We start from the raw sequence: 11,828 nt of genomic DNA, 5'->3' as shown, positions 1-11,828 counted from the left end.
ACTGCTGTGTCCATCTGTCTGTCACTGCTGTGTCCATCTGTCAGTCACTGCTGTGTCCATCTGTCCGTTGCTGCTGTGTCCATCTGTCTGTCACTGCTGTGTCCATCTGTCTGTCACTGCTGTGTCCATCTGTCTGTCACTGCTTCGTCCATCTGTCTGTTACTGCTGTGTCTATCTGTCCGTCACTGCTGTGTCCATCTGTCCGTCACTGCTGTGTCCATCTGTCTGTCACTGCTGTGTCCATCTGTCCGTTACTGCTGTGTCCATCTGTCTGTCACTGCTGTGTCCATCTGTCTGTCACTGGTATGTCCATCTGTCTGTCACTGCTGTGTCCATCTATCTGTCACTGCTGTGTCCATCTGTCTGTCACTGCTGTGTCTATCTGTCTGTCACTGCTGTGTCCATCTGTCCGTTGCTGCTGAGTCCATCTGTCTGTCACTGCTGTCTCCATCTGTCACTGCTGTGTCCATCTGTCCGTTGCTGCTGTGTCCATCTGTCTGTAACTGCTATGACCATCTGTCTGTCACTACTGTGTCCATCTGTCAGTCACTGCTGTGTCCATCTGTCCGTTACTGCTGTGTCCATCTGTCTGTCACTGCTGTGTCCATCTGTCTGTCACTGCTATGTCCATCTGTCTGTTACTGCTGTGTCCATCTGTCCGTTGCTGCTGTGTCCATCTGTCTGTCACTGCTGTGTCCATCTGTCTGTCACTGCTATGTCCATCTGTCTGTCACTGCTGTGTCCATCTGTCTGTCACTGCTGTGTCCATCTGTCTGTCACTGCTGTATCTATGTCTGTCACTGCTGTGTCCATCTATCCGTTGCTGCTGTGTCCATCTGTCTGTCACTGCTGTGTCCATCTGTCCGTTGCTGCTGTGTCCATCTGTCTGTCACTGCTGTGTCCATCTGTCCGTTGTTGCTGTGTCCGTCTGTCCGTTACTGCTGTGTCCATCTGTCTGTCACTGCTATGTCCACCTGTCTGTCACTGCTGATCCATCTGTCTGTCACTGCTGTGTCCATCTGTCTGTCACTGCTGTGTCATCTGGCCATTTCTCCTTGTGTACATCTGTCTCTCACTGCTTTGTCCATCTATCTGTCACTGCTGTGTCAATCTGTCTGTCACTGCTGTGACCATCAGTCTGTCACTGCTGTGTCCATCTGTCCATCACTGCTGTGTCCACCTGTCTGTCACTGCTGTGTCCTCTGTCAGTCACTGCTGTGTCCATCTGTCCGTTGCTGCTGTGTCCATCTGTGTGTCACTGCTGTGTCTATCTCTCTGTCACTGCTCTGTCCATCTGTCTGTCACTGCTGTGTCCATCTGTCTGTCACTGCTGTGTCCATCTGTCTTTCACTGCTGTGATCCATCCGTCTGTCACTGCTGTGTCCATCTGTCCGTTGCGGCTGTGTCCATCTGTCTGTCACTGCTGTGTCTATCTGTCTGTCACTGCTGTGTCTATCTGTCCGTTGCTGCTGTGTCAATCTGTCTGTCACTGCTGTGTCCATCTGTCCGTTGCTGCTGTGTCAATCTGTCTGTCACTGCTGTGTCCATCTGTCTGTCACTGCTGTGTCCATCTGTCCGTTGCTGCTGTGTCCATCTGTCTGTCACTGCTGTGTCCATCTGTCTGTCACTGCTGTGTCTATCTGTCTGTCACTGCTGTCTCCATCTGTCCGTTGCTGCTGTGTCCATCTGTCTGTCACTGCTGTGTCCATCTGTCCGTCGCTGCTGTGTCCATCTGTCTGTCACTGCTGTGTACATCTGTCAGTCACTGCTATGTCCATCGTTCTGTCACTGCTGTGTCCATCTGTCAGTCACTGCTGTATCCATCTGTCCGTTACTGCTGTGTCCATCTGTCTGTCACTGCTGTGTCCATCTGTCTGTCACTGCTGTGTCCATCTGTCTGTCACTGCTGTATCTATGTCTGTCACTGCTGTGTCCATCTATCCGTTGCTGCTGTGTCCATCTGTCTGTCACTGCTGTGTCCATCTGTCCGTTGCTGCTGTGTCCATCTGTCTGTCACTGCTGTGTCCATCTGTCCGTTGTTGCTGTGTCCGTCTGTCCGTTACTGCTGTGTCCATCTGTCTGTCACTGCTATGTCCACCTGTCTGTCACTGCTGATCCATCTGTCTGTCACTGCTGTGTCCATCTGTCTGTCACTGCTGTGTCCATCTGTCTGTCACTGCTGTATCTATGTCTGTCACTGCTGTGTCCATCTATCCGTTGCTGCTGTGTCCATCTGTCTGTCACTGCTGTGTCCATCTGTCCGTTGCTGCTGTGTCCATCTGTCTGTCACTGCTGTGTCCATCTGTCCGTTGTTGCTGTGTCCGTCTGTCCGTTACTGCTGTGTCCATCTGTCTGTCACTGCTGTGTCCATCTGTCTGTCACTGCTATGTCCATCTGTCTGTCACTGCTGTGTCCATCTGTCTGTCACTGCTGTGTCCATCTGTCTGTCACTGCTGTATCTATGTCTGTCACTGCTGTGTCCATCTATCCGTTGCTGCTGTGTCCATCTGTCTGTCACTGCTGTGTCCATCTGTCCGTTGCTGCTGTGTCCATCTGTCTGTCACTGCTGTGTCCATCTGTCCGTTGTTGCTGTGTCCGTCTGTCCGTTACTGCTGTGTCCATCTGTCTGTCACTGCTATGTCCACCTGTCTGTCACTGCTGATCCATCTGTCTGTCACTGCTGTGTCCATCTGTCTGTCACTGCTGTGTCATCTGGCCATTTCTCCTTGTGTACATCTGTCTCTCACTGCTTTGTCCATCTATCTGTCACTGCTGTGTCAATCTGTCTGTCACTGCTGTGACCATCAGTCTGTCACTGCTGTGTCCATCTGTCCATCACTGCTGTGTCCACCTGTCTGTCACTGCTGTGTCCTCTGTCAGTCACTGCTGTGTCCATCTGTCCGTTGCTGCTGTGTCCATCTGTGTGTCACTGCTGTGTCCATTTGTCTGTCACTGCTGTGTCTATCTCTCTGTCACTGCTCTGTCCATCTGTCTGTCACTGCTGTGTCCATCTGTCTGTCACTGCTGTGTCCATCTGTCTTTCACTGCTGTGATCCATCCGTCTGTCACTGCTGTGTCCATCTGTCCGTTGCGGCTGTGTCCATCTGTCTGTCACTGCTGTGTCTATCTGTCTGTCACTGCTGTGTCTATCTGTCCGTTGCTGCTGTGTCAATCTGTCTGTCACTGCTGTGTCCATCTGTCTGTCACTGCTGTGTCCATCTGTCCGTTGCTGCTGTGTCAATCTGTCTGTCACTGCTGTGTCCATCTGTCTGTCACTGCTGTGTCCATCTGTCCGTTGCTGCTGTGTCCATCTGTCTGTCACTGCTGTGTCCATCTGTCTGTCACTGCTGTGTCTATCTGTCTGTCACTGCTGTCTCCATCTGTCCGTTGCTGCTGTGTCCATCTGTCTGTCACTGCTGTGTCCATCTGTCCGTCGCTGCTGTGTCCATCTGTCTGTCACTGCTGTGTACATCTGTCAGTCACTGCTATGTCCATCGTTCTGTCACTGCTGTGTCCATCTGTCAGTCACTGCTGTATCCATCTGTCCGTTACTGCTGTGTCCATCTGTCTGTCACTGCTGTGTCCATCTGTCTGTCACTGCTGTGTCCATCTGTCTGTCACTGCTGTATCTATGTCTGTCACTGCTGTGTCCATCTATCCGTTGCTGCTGTGTCCATCTGTCTGTCACTGCTGTGTCCATCTGTCCGTTGCTGCTGTGTCCATCTGTCTGTCACTGCTGTGTCCATCTGTCCGTTGTTGCTGTGTCCGTCTGTCCGTTACTGCTGTGTCCATCTGTCTGTCACTGCTATGTCCACCTGTCTGTCACTGCTGATCCATCTCTCTGTCACTGCTGTGTCCATCTGTCTGTCACTGCTGTGTCATCTGGCCATTTCTCCTTGTGTACATCTGTCTCTCACTGCTTTGTCCATCTATCTGTCACTGCTGTGTCAATCTGTCTGTCACTGCTGTGACCATCAGTCTGTCACTGCTGTGTCCATCTGTCCATCACTGCTGTGTCCACCTGTCTGTCACTGCTGTGTCCTCTGTCAGTCACTGCTGTGTCCATCTGTCCGTTGCTGCTGTGTCCATCTGTGTGTCACTGCTGTGTCCATTTGTCTGTCACTGCTGTGTCTATCTCTCTGTCACTGCTCTGTCCATCTGTCTGTCACTGCTGTGTCCATCTGTCTGTCACTGCTGTGTCCATCTGTCTTTCACTGCTGTGATCCATCCGTCTGTCACTGCTGTGTCCATCTGTCCGTTGCGGCTGTGTCCATCTGTCTGTCACTGCTGTGTCTATCTGTCTGTCACTGCTGTGTCTATCTGTCCGTTGCTGCTGTGTCAATCTGTCTGTCACTGCTGTGTCCATCTGTCTGTCACTGCTGTGTCCATCTGTCCGTTGCTGCTGTGTCAATCTGTCTGTCACTGCTGTGTCCATCTGTCTGTCACTGCTGTGTCCATCTGTCCGTTGCTGCTGTGTCCATCTGTCTGTCACTGCTGTGTCCATCTGTCTGTCACTGCTGTGTCTATCTGTCTGTCACTGCTGTCTCCATCTGTCCGTTGCTGCTGTGTCCATCTGTCTGTCACTGCTGTGTCCATCTGTCCGTCGCTGCTGTGTCCATCTGTCTGTCACTGCAGTGTACATCTGTCAGTCACTGCTATGTCCATCGTTCTGTCACTGCTGTGTCCATCTGTCAGTCACTGCTGTATCCATCTGTCCGTTACTGCTGTGTCCATCTGTCTGTCACTGCTGTGTCCATCTGTCTGTCACTGCTGTGTCCATCTGTCTGTCACTGCTGTGTCCACCTGTCTGCCACTGCTATGTCCATCTGTCTGTCACTGCTGTGTCCATCTGTCTGTCACTGCTATGTCCATCTGTCTGTCACTGCTGTGTCCATCTGTCTGTCACTGCTATGTCCATCTGTCTGTCACTGCTGTGTCCATCTGTCTGTCACTGCTATGTCCATCTGGCAATTTCTCCTTGTGTCCATCTGTCTCTCACTGCTGTGTCCATCTATCTGTCACTGCTATGTCAATCTGTCTGTCACTGCTGCGTCCATCAGTCTGTCACTGCTGTGTCCATCTGTCCATCACTGCTGTGTCCATCTGTCTGTCACTGCTGTGTCCATCTGTCAGTCACTGCTGTGTCCATCTGTCCGTTGCTGCTGTGTCCATCTGTCTGTCACTGCTGTGTCCATGTGTCTGTCACTGCTGTGTCCATGTCTCTGTCACTGCTGTGTCCATGTGTCTGTCACTGCTGTGTCCATCTGTCTGTCCCTGCTGTTTCCATCTGTCTGTCCCTGCTGTGTCCATCTGTCTGTCACTGCTATGTCCATCTGTCTGTCACTGCTGTGATCCATCTGTCTGTCACTGCTGTGTCAATCTGTCTGTCACTGCTGTGTCCATCTGTCTGTCACTGCTATGTCCATCTGTCTGTCACTGCTGTTTCCATCTGTCTGTCCCTGCTGTGTCCATCTGTCTGTCACTGCTGTGTCCATCTGTCTGTCACTGCTATGTCCATCTGTCTGTCACTGCTGTGTCCATCTGTCTGTCACTGCTGTGCCCATCTGTCTGTCATTGGCGTGTCCATCTGTCACTGCTGTGTCCATCTGTCGGTCACTGCTGTGTCCACCTGTCTGTCACTGCTGTGTCCAGCTGTCTGTCACTGCTGTGTCCATCTGTCTGTCACTGCTGTGTCCATCAGTCTGTCACTGCTGTGTCCATCTGTCACTGCTGTGTCCATCTGTCTGTCACTGCTGTGTCCATCTGTCTGTCACTGCTGTGTCCATCTGTGTGTCACTGCTGTGTCCATCTGTCTGTCACTGCTGTGTCCATCTGTCTGTCACTGCTGTGTCCATCTGTCCATTACTGCTGTATAATCTGTCCATTACTACTGTGTCCATCTGTCCGTTGCTGCTGTGTCCATCTGTCTGTCACTGCTGTGTCCAAATGTCTGTCACTGCTGTGTCCATTTGTCTGCCACTGCTGTGTCCATCTGTCTGTCACTGCTGTGTCCATCTGTCTGTCACTGCTGTGTCCATCTGTCTGTCACTGCTATGTCCATCTGTCTGTCACTGCTGTGTCCATTTGTCTGTCACTGCTGTGTCCATCTGTCTGTCATTGCTGTGTCCACCTGTCCATTATTACTGCCTATCTGCCTGTTACTGGTGTGTCTGTCTGCCCGTTACTGCTGTTTCCGTCTGTCCGCTACTCGTGTGTCCATCTGCCCATTACTGCTGTGTCCATCTGTCTGTTAGTGCCGACCCCATCTGTCCGTTATTGATGTGTCGATCTATCCGTTACTGCTGTATCCGTCTGTCCATTTCTGGTGTTTTGGTCTGTCCATTACTGGTGTGTGCATCTGCCGTTACTGCTGTGTACATCTGCCCATTACTGCTTAGTCCGTCTGTACATTACTGTTGTGACCATCTGTCCATTAAGTGTGTTTCTCTGCCTGTTACTGCTATTTCCGTCTGTCCATGACTGCTGTTTCCGTCTGTCTGTTACTGGTGTGTCCGTCTGCCCATTACTGCTGTGTCCATCTGTCTGTTAGCGCTGTGCCCGTCTGTCCGTTCCTGGTGTGTCCGTCTGTCCGTTACTGCTGTGTCCCTCTGGCCATTACTGCTGTGTCCATCCGTCCATTACTGGTATGTCCGTCTGCCCATTACTGGTATGTCCATCTGTCTGTTACTGGTGTGTCCATTTGTCTGTTACTGCTGTGCCCATCTACCTGTTACTGGTGTGCCTGTCTGTCTGTTACTGGTGTGTCCATCTGTCTGCTCCTGCTGTGTCCGTCTGTCCATTACTGCTGTGTCCATCTGTCTGTTACTGCTGTGTCCATCTATCTGCTCCTGCTGTGTCCGTCTGTCCATTCCTGCTGTGCCCGTGTGTCCATTACTGCTGTGCCTGTGTGTCCATTTCCGCTGTGTCCATCTGTGTGTCACTGCTGTGTCCATCTGTGTGTCACTGCTGTGTCCATCTGTCTGTCACTGCTGTGTCCATCTGTCTGTCACTGCTGTCGATCTGTCTGTCACTGCTGTGTCCATCTGTCTGTCACTGCTGTGTCCATCTGTGTGTCACTGCTGTGTCCATCTGTGTGTCACTGCTGTGTCCATCTGTGTGTCACTGCTGTGTCCATCTGTCTGTCACAGCTGTGTCCATCTGTCTGTCACTGCTGTGTCCATCTGCCTGGTACCACTGTGCCTGTCAGCCTGTTACTCCTGCGTCCGTCGACCCGTTACTACTGTTTCAGGCTGCCTGTTATTTTCTGCATATGTCTGTCTGATCTGTTTCTATTGCTCTGATGGTTGTTACTGCTGTATCAAGGGCCAAAGTTCCTGGGGTGAGATTGAATGAAACCAGAATCATGATGGGCCGGGGGCTAAAAGCCACACCTGAACCAATCTGCCCCATTGAAGTCCATTACAAATCCTAATCAGGAGGGGAAGCAGAATGATGGAGTGGAGGAGTGGTGCTCATGACATTTGAGGCTGTCTTTTGGGCTGTTCCTCGGTCTGTGAATTCTGTCCATTATGCATTCCTTCGGCTCTGTCTGCTGAGATAAGTTGTGGTTCTGTACCGGCCCTTCCAAGACCAAGAAATGTTTCTCAGGAGCAGGAAATCAATCATCTTAAAGACAAGGCCCTAGTTTCACAACTGTTTCTGTCAACTTCGTTTCTGTCAACTTCTTTTCCCCCATCTGCTTTCTAATTATATACCCGCGTGGCTGACCTTGCTAATTGGCATTTTATACATTTACAACAGCAAGTTACTTCAGTACGTGGACACCACTGTACAGAATAAGTCATTTTTCCAATTCAGCTATCTGCCTTGAAACTCATCCAACACTTTGTGACCTTTAGATTTGACTTTTCCAGCACATCCTTGGGTAACCTCCCAAGTTGCATCTCCATATATTTGGCATCATCCAAAATTCTGCTGCCCCTGTCCCAATTTGTACCACGTTCGGTTCATCCATCAACCCTGTGCCCACTGAGTTATATTAACTCCTGGCTAAGCAAAGCTTTGATTTTAAAATTCTCACTTTAGTTTTTAAATCCCTCCCTGGCATGGCTTGGTTTACTCTCAGGCCCCAGAATGTTCCAGAATATCTGCTCTCTTTCAATTCTGCCTCCTGGGAGATGCCCAATTTTAATCGCTTATTGATGGCCATGTCTTCTGCTGCCAAGGCCCAAAGCTCTGGGATTCCAACCCGAAACCTCTTCGCCTCTCTACATCTCTTCCTTTCTTTAATATGTTCCTTAATGCTTACTTCTTTGACCAAGCGTTTGGTCACCTGCCCTAATATCTCCTCATGTCTCTCAGTGTCATATTACACCATAACTTCCGATTGAGTGGCAATTGAGGCGGATTGCTATTCCGCTCGAATATTCTTACCTGAAATTCTAGCTGATCCTACCTCACCTGACTTCAGACTATGGCTGGGCGAGACCTGGGCAGAGCACCATGTCCCCGGAGCCTACTATCGAGGGCTGTAGTGTCAAAGGTAAGTAAGCCACGACCATGTTTAAATAACACTGGCTGCTGTAAACCAGGTAAGTTTCAAGGTCCGACAACAAGGTAAGTGCATAGGTAAGTGGGTAGGATTTGGGGCACGTCGGGTCGTAAGGGGTGGGGGCATGGGGTCGGATCTTGGTGGGTGGAGGGATCCTATCGGGGGCCTTTAATGAGAGGGGGTTGGGTCGGGTCAGGCCTTTGGCAGGTGGAGGGAGGTCATGCTATGCCTTGGTGGGCTCTGGGGGTGGAGGAGTTCAGTTTAGGCTAGGCCGGGCCTTGGGCTGGGAGTCCAGTTAGGCTGAGCCTTGGGGGAGCATGGGGAGGTAGTTGAAGGCCGGGGCATTCCAGTTGGTGTGGGGGGGGGGCGGTGGTTGTAGCTGGGGATTGGGGTTGTCCCCTGGGACTTTGAGGGGATGTGAGGTGATTCCTGTGGGAAAATCTGTGTGGGTATGTACAATCCAAAAATTGGCGATTTAAGTTCCCAGTGCAAGGGCACTGCCCAGAGGACGTTTGCACTTCGCAGAAATTTGTGGTGCAATCCTTACTTGGGGCTCATGAGGTGGAGTGGAAGGTATGATGGGCCATGGGGTTGGGTAAAGGGGCAAAGGCTGACATGAGTTGCCATGGATAGGGCAGAGAGAGTGTTTGTGCCCCTCACCCCACCCAGAGAAACTCACACTGAAAGTTTGACGATGATTCTTAGACTGGTATCTATTATATTGCATATTTATCTTGCCAGTGAGTCCTGGGACCTGACACTACATAATGAGATAACAGTTGCAAATATTTAATGTGTTACATGAAATATTTATTTCTGCTCGACTTTGCCTATTATTATTGTTAGTTATTGGGATTTCTCTTACATTACAACAGTGACTACACTTCAGTACATCACTGGCTATAAAGCACTTTGGGGGTTACTAAGGTTACAAAAAGTGTTCTTCAAACTCAACATTTGTTCTTACTAGAACTGTGGCTTCCCACTCACACCAAATGCTATTTCTCCATCCTACCTGTGCTCACTGACCTACCTGGCTCCTAACTACACAATAGCTGGATATTAACATTCTCATGTTTATTTCCGAAACCTCCGTGGTCTAGCACCTCCCTATATTTTTCATCGTTTCCAACCCTACAGTGCTAAGAATATCTGTGCTCCTTTAGCTCTGCACATTTGAGCATTCCCAGCTTTTATCACTGCACCATTGATGTCTATGTCTTCAGCTGCCTAGACCCTAAGCTCTGTTATTCCCTCCCTAAACATCTCTGCCTAACACTCAATTTCTTCCTTAAGACACTCCTTAAAAGCTGTCTCTATGGCCATGCTGTTGGTCATAGGCCCTAATATCTCAAGTCGCTTGGTATCATATTTTGTTTTATAATGCACTTGTGAAATGCCTTGGGATATGTTATTTTGTTAAAGGCACTATATAAATACAAGTTATTGTTCCTGTTGCCTCTATCTATGGCTTATGTCTCTGCTATAGAGCGGTACGGTGGCGCAGTGGGTAGCACTGCTACCTCATGGCACTGAGGATCCGGGTTCGATCGCGACCCTGGGTCACTGTCCGTGTGGAGTTTGCACATTCTCCTCATGTGTGTGTGGGTCTCAGCCCAAGTATGTGCAGGGTGGGTGGATTGGCCCCACTAAATTGCCCCTTAATTGGAATTTAAAAAAAAATGTCTCTGCTACAATTGTAATTGTGTCAATGTCTTCGAGTGGCTTATGTCTGTTATTGGCTTCGGTGTTCAACTGTCCCGATGTCTGTTATATGTATCCTTGCATTTTACTGACTTATCCCTTACATCTGCATTGATGAATCTCTCAATTTGTTATTTTTATCTGTATTATAGATGTACTGGGATCTCTGCGTGTTGCTGCTGTCTCTGCCTCTGCGTTGTTGGCTCTGTCTGTGACTACTGACTACAACTGCATCTCGGTGGCCTTCCCAGTGGTAATGCCTGTGACTTATGGCTCTATATGTTACTGGGTGGTTTCCCAATGACTGGATGGACGAGTCTGTATCCTCTGTATTCTGCTTGAGGATAATTAGTTACTGTTTTTGAAACAGCAACACATCTGCAATGCAGACAACTCATCTGTGATTAAATAATCACCGTAATACTGCTCCATCCTGATTGCAAATCTTTATTATGTATGCGAGACTGGTCTTTTTAATTGGCATTTTAAATATGCACCGCAGAAAAGTACATCGCATTCTGATTATTCCTCATCATTGGACAAAACAGTCAATTTTCCTGAAATGGCACCTGTGCTGTGCATTTATGGACAGACTAACCCAGTTTCTGGTTCAGATGCAGGTCACTGGTTCGACCTCGGCTAGGGTATTGTGACCATTTCTGGGCAGCGCCCTTCAGGAAGGCCTTGGAGAGGGTGCAGAATAGCTTTGTAAAAATTATACCACGGATGAAAATTTCAGGAGAGACGAGAAAGATGTAATTGTTTTCCACAGAGCACAGAAGGTTTAATCGAGGTGCTATACATTATGAGGGCCTTTGATGAGAGCAGACAGAGAGAATCTGTTTTTACTGGCAGAAGGGTCCAGAACCAGAGGACACATTTAAAATAATTGGCAAAAAAAACTAGGGGGAAGAGCGAGAGAATTTCTTTTTTTAAAACTCAGCGAGCCATTATGACCTGGAATTCACTTCCTGAAAGGGTGGTGGAAGTGGATTCAATGAGCGATTTTTAAAAGGGAATTGGATCGCAAGCTACAAAAGAAAATAAAAATTGCAAAGCTATGGGAAAAGAGCAGGGGAGGCAGACTAATTGGATAGCTCTGTCAGAATGCCATCAAAGGCACAACAGGCTGTATGGTCTTCTGTGCTTTACGATTTTATGAGATGCTGATGAATATACTGTCCATTCCTAGCATCTGCATTATTTGACGTAAATGACTGACTCAGTGCATTGATACCCACAACATAGCTGACAATCGAAAGATATTTACTGTTCACCAATGTCATTGCTTGCAGATATGAGATTCTCTTCTTCTTGCCAAATTATCTCTCTTTTTCTGTTCATCTTCTACTTTTTCTGTCTTTCTGAACTGTTATCTTCTCTTTCATTTCAATGCACACTTTCTTTCATTCTTGTCTGTAATGTGCATCATCTTCAGTGTATATTGGAAATCATCATCACAGAAGATTGTACTCTAAATATTTAGAATATCACTTCTTTCCCTTTTAGTAACGTTACAAAATTCTAACCCATATGTTAAGTTATTACTACTTGCCAATTGGGATGAATAGAATGTCGTAAATTTAAGAACCACTTTTAACCTCCCCCACTA

The sequence above is a fragment of the Scyliorhinus torazame genome, chromosome 13, assembly GCF_047496885.1.
Source record: "Scyliorhinus torazame isolate Kashiwa2021f chromosome 13, sScyTor2.1, whole genome shotgun sequence".
In the NCBI taxonomy this organism is placed as follows: Eukaryota; Metazoa; Chordata; class Chondrichthyes; order Carcharhiniformes; family Scyliorhinidae; genus Scyliorhinus; species Scyliorhinus torazame.
The sequence above is the reverse complement of the archived record's forward strand: the minus strand, read 5'-3'. Positions refer to the sequence as shown.